We start from the raw sequence: 6,000 nt of genomic DNA, 5'->3' as shown, positions 1-6,000 counted from the left end.
ATACTGGTCACAGATTCCTGACACACCTTATGTCTCCCCTCCCCTGATCATTCTCCCTTCCACCTGTGAATGAACGTAACAGTGCAGGTACATGCAAGAACCAGAGCAAAGGTTAGAAGCATCAGTGGTGTCAAATCCACAAGAGAAAAATAAGAACCAAACCTCAAATCTGTAGGTCACTTGACTGTAATACAGGAATGGAATCTCTCATCCACAAACCAGATATCCGAAAAGCTCTGAAACACGAGAAGGCCATCTCCCATAGAGTCCATCTCCCATAGAGTCCATCTCCCATAGAGTCCATCTCCCATAGAGTCCATCTACCATAGAGTCCATCTCCAATAGAGTCCATCTCCCATAGAGGCCATCTCCCATAGATTCCATCTCCCATAGAGGCCATCTCCCATAGAGTCCATCTCCCATAGAGTCCATCTCCCATAGAGCCCATCTCCCATAGAGTCCATCTCCCATAGAGTCCATCTCCCATAGAGTCCATCTCCCATAGAGTCCATCTCCCATAGAGTCCATCTAAAACAAATCATTCACCGTTTTTTTTCAATGGTATCTTTTTTTCTGTAATAATAAAGCAATCTTAGTATTTCTTAGTAGCCTTCAGGTAATTATAGGAAAAAGCCTTATTCAAAAAATGATTAAAATATACACAGTAGCAGATGTATTATTAACACTGTACAATGTATAAAGCGCTAGCATATTCTGCAGCGCTGTACAATATATGGGTGCATAAATTGAATAGTAAGAAGTAAGGACACAAGACAAATGGCCAATGAATGGCAAAATACTGCTGTGATATTTGGAGCAGAGACAGTTATAAATCTCCCAGCAATGTGTCTTGCTTTGCATTTTCACCCTTTATTACACGGAGTATAAAAAGTGAATCTACACTGACAAAAAAAAGCCTACGGTCAAATATTTTACTCAATGAGATGTAAGAGGGAAAGAACAAGTCAGCTGAACTAACAACATTATAGGGAGCTGTATAAAGACAATACAGAGAAGGAACAGTACAGGGATAACAGAGGGGCTATTCATCAAAATCCAGAAAGTTCAATTTTTTGAAAACTACTTTGACCAAATCCGCATGGATTCCTCCCCTATTTATAAATAATTTCCTAAAAATTTCTTGTGCGGGAAAAAACTCGATAAAATTGTGAAAAACTCAGAATGCTGATACCGTACGTTTTCAAATTTGACACCCAAATTCTTCAGTTTTGATGGCAGAATATCGCAACTTTTTTTTCAGATTTGATGCCTGAATACCGCAACTTTTTCAGATTTGATGCCCGAATACTGCAACTTTTTCAGATTTGGTGGTCGAATACTGCAACTTTTTTTTGGATTTGATGCCCAAATACCGCAACTTTTTCAGATTTGGTGTCCGAATACTGCTACTTTTTTTTGATTTGATGCCTGAATACTGCAACTTTTTTTGGATTTGACACCTGAATACCGCAACTTTTTCAGACTTGATGCCCGAATACCGCAACTTTTTCAGATTTGGTGCCCGAATACTGCAACTTTTTTTAATTTGCCCGAATACTGCAACTTTTTCGGATTTGACGCCCAAATACCGAAACTTTTTCGTAAACATATCACAAACCAGGATATCTTCGAGACATCTGCCATTGACTTCTACATGAACTCGGCCCGTCTGTGTTGGAGTATTTTTTTACTCAGACTTTTAACAAAGTTTAAAAATGAAAAGTACAATCAGAAAAGAATCATATTTTAATAAATAACCCTGTATATGAAGTCAGGGCTCTTACTACTGTTACATTTCTGCCATATTTGTTACTGTATCAATGTGTTCAACAGACAGATGCTAATAGTACGTGTAAAATCTGGATCTTTCCACTGTCTAATAGAATCAATTATCTGTCTATGCAGGAGAACAAGTCATTTATGTTGTGCATCAATTTAAATATATTATAAATTCCTAATGCCTATTGAGCACATTTTGCTGCAATGTTCTTTATCTATCATACAAGCTTGCTGAACCTGCAGATGAGAAGGGAATATTCAGTAAAGGGTTTACTTTATTTATTAAGGGCAGAGACACGCTCAGATTTGGGGAGATTAGTGGCCCAGCGACAAATCTACTCTTCTTCTGGTGCGACTAATCTCCCCGAACTGCCTGCCGCCAGCTAGAATGTAAATGGCCAGGGGAATGGCACTCGGTGCGCTTCGTTTTCTGAAGTTGTCTCACAAGGAAACTTTGGAAAACGAAGAGCTCCGAGTGCCATACCGCCAGCGATTTAGATTAGAGCCGGTGGGAGGCAGTTTGAGGAGATTTATCCCCGAATCTGAGCGTGTGTCTCAACCCTAAAGGGTATATGAAATACTCTTTTCCTCCTTTTTATAGACCTTGCCCCACATATAGTTTTTTCTAACAGTGCAGGAAATTCTCACATATGTAAAAAGTATAATATTTCTGGAGAAATGCCAAAAAAAAAAGTTCCCACGTTGAAGAAAGTCTTTTTTTTTTTTACTAATGGCTTCTTCAACTTTGCTCCTCTTTTCACTGAAATATCACCAGTTACAACAATTACAATTAATGGCTAAAGCTAAGAAAAAGTGTGAAAATTCTCTCTTCTAAAATGGGTTTTTAAATGTTTTTATGTCCTTGATGCCGTCATCAGCGCTGCGCAATAGGTTGGTGCGCTATAAATACATGTTAATAATAATAATATGTACTGAGCTTATTGTCTTGCTGGAATCAGCTGAAGCTCAGTGAAATGTTGGCGTTTTGCTAACAATAAACCAGTAGCAACAAAGGGATTTTTCCTAGGGCTCCCAATTGGATCTTTTGAGATATCATGGGAAGTCCTTGGCTCGGCTTAGTCTGTAGATCAAGGCAGAGAAGGTTTCACTTGTTTCCAAAAAAGGAAGTCCCAGAAGCCTTAATAACCCCCCTCCCTCCACGGGCCACGATGAAGCCTGGCCACGCCCCCTGCAGCCTACACGTCCATATTAGGACATATAGGGCAATCCATGGTCTCAGCCCAAGTGAAATCGTAGCAGACACAAAGAGACAAAAAGAGAGGCCTTTTACAATCACAAGTTCTGCTGCTTTTCCTACGCAACATCTGAGAACCCTCCCCACTCCCGGGCGCAGCTGTAAATAAAGCAGCTCCTTCTTTCACTCAATATGGCTGCGGCAGGCGCATGAAGCATTCAATTCAATGCAACGCACACTATTTCTGTACTGCTGGAATAAAACAGTTCATTGTGGTGGTTTGAATGGACGTGGCTGAAAGGTTTTCTTTTTATATACATATTAAGGGGGTTAATTACTAAACTCTGAATGCAAAAATCACAAAAAAAATCATGTTTTTTCATTATAAAATCAGACTTTTTAAAAAAAATCAAACCCCGAGGATGGAAATATCCGAATCTGAAAATCCAGCATCTCAGACCTGACGAGGTTGAATATAAAGGTGGCCGTACGATGTCGCCAAACGAGCGGATCTCTCCCGAATATGCCCACCTTGAGGTGGGCGATATCAGGCTGATCCGATAGTGGGCCCTACGATCAGATCATTATGATAGGTAAACGGGCAGACAGATCACGGGACCACATCAACAAACAGATGCGGTCTGTGATCCAACAGGATTTTTAGTCCCGTCGAATCGACATCTGCCCGACTTTCGGGCAGATATCGATTGGGGAAGCCCGTCGGAGGGCCCTATACATAGGCCAATAAGCTGCTGACTCTGTCTGTCGGCAGCTTTTAGGATTTTTTTGCCACCAAGATCAAGTGGAAGGTTCTGTTTTGCTATTCAAGTATAAAAGAAAATGACAAAAAAGGTGTCTGTGCACATTATCTGCTCGTTAGGAATTTAGTTTGCACTGATTCGTTCATTTATCAGTTTATTTGTTTTATTCATCTAAACATATGGGGCTTATTAACCAACACAGGCGCAAAATTGCTTTGTTCAGCTTCTAGTGTCTAAAACTTTTACTACAATTATATAACTATAGTTTACTACAACCATTTAATTAATATGCAACTATATATATATTAGGGATACACCGAATCCAGGATTCGGTTCAGGATTCAGCCTTTTTCAGCAGGATTCGGATTTGTCCAAATCCTTTTGCCCGGCCGAACCGAATCCAAATCCTAAATTACAAAAGCAAATAAGGGGCGGGGAGGGAAATCAAGTGACTTTTTGTCACAAAACAAGAAAGTAAAAATGTTTTTCCCCTTCACATCCCTAATTTAACTATAAAACCCACATTTTTCTAAAATTTTAGTTTTTTTTTAACTATAAAACCCACATTTTTACTAGGAAAAAAAAAAGACATTTTTCGAGATTTATTATACCCCGAAGATGGAAAACGTCTGAACCTGAATATTCGGCATATCAGACCTACCGAGGTTGTACATAGTCAATAGGAGAGGTCCTTATCCTATTTGGAAGTTTCAATTAATGACCCTTTTTGAAGGGAGTTCAACGGAATGAGCCACAATGCAAGCAGGAATGCTTTAAAGGAGAACTAAAGCCTAACTAAAGAAGTAGGTAGAAATGTTGTACATGATGTTTTGTGCTTTTATACCAGCCCAAGGCAACCACAGCCCTTTAGCAGTAAAGATCTGTGTCTCCAAAGATGCCCCAGTAGCTCCCCATCTTCTTTTCTGCTGATTCACTGATTCACATGCTCTGTGCTGCTGTCACTTACTGAGCTTAGGGAGCCACTCACAATATACAGTACACATAGAATAGAAATGTCACAATATAAGGCTGATTAGTAATTAATACACATAATTACTACATGGCAGCACAGAAACCAGTGCAATTAGCATCAGAATTGAATAATCAGCAAACCTGTAGCATCAGCTTATATTACAGCCAGGGAAGCTCATTTTCTGCTGCTGGATAATTAGTGACGAGCCCTAAGCTTAGCTTCTCAACAGCCAATCAGAGCCCACTGAGCATGTGAGTGTCACAGACACTTTCCAAGATGGTGACCCCCTGTGACAAGTTTGAAGTCCTGGATCATTGCTGCTATTGACAAGCTCAAACTTTAGCCTCCTGCAATAAGTTCACTATATACAATAGGACATTTTTAGCCTCATTCATTTTTATGGTTTAGTTCTCCTTTAAGGCATTGGTGGAACCAGAGAATAAATGCCATTTGTAGCCCCCTCTCTTTAAGAGAAGTAGCCCCAGGCAGCCCATGTATTTTTGTTTCTATCCTATTTAATACCACTGGGATCATGTCTTTACAGCTCCTGTCATATAAAGCATTTCTTATATAAATAGGGGAAAAAGCTGCTTCTACTTGATCTTCACTTGGCAGTATATAAAAAAAGGTTATTTCCCGGAAATCATTTTCCTTCCATAAAGGTGCCTTCAGGCTAGACATCATGTATGAGAGCATTTCTGTTGTCTTTATATATTATTAGACACATGTCTTCCGCTAGTCTCCATTCTGCCCGGAGGTTGGTATAACCAAAGAGGATTGGCATGAAAGAAAATATAAAGGCTAACCTGTAAAAGGACCTTCAAACTAACTTATAGGCGGTTATTTATCAAAGTCCAAATTTATCTTAATATTTTCTGAAAAAAACTCTGACCAAATCGGCACTGGTTTTTTTGTCCTGAAAATTTTGCCTGCGGGAAAAAAAAAACCCTTTTTTCACACGAAAACTCCGAAATTTGCCCAAAAACTCTAAAAACTTCATGGTATTGCCAAAAACCCAGCGCACATCAAAAAATCATTGGGACGTCTCCCATTGACTTATATGGAACCTCGACAGGTCTGAGATGCCAGATTTCAGATTCTGACTTTCCCATCCTTGTGGGTTTAATAAATTCCAAAAAAATCATGATTTTTTTAAAAGTCTGATTTTATTTAAAAAATCACTCATTTTTTTTGTGATTTTTGCATTCAGAGTTTAGTAAATAACCCCCTTAGTGTGTTCTAGAATGGCTTTTTCATTCGTCTTCACTATTTATTTTCTATTGTTTTTGAAT

The sequence above is a fragment of the Xenopus laevis genome, chromosome 4S (assembly GCF_017654675.1).
Source record: "Xenopus laevis strain J_2021 chromosome 4S, Xenopus_laevis_v10.1, whole genome shotgun sequence".
Lineage (NCBI taxonomy): Eukaryota > Metazoa > Chordata > Amphibia > Anura > Pipidae > Xenopus > Xenopus laevis.
This window is presented reverse-complemented; position numbering follows the sequence as displayed.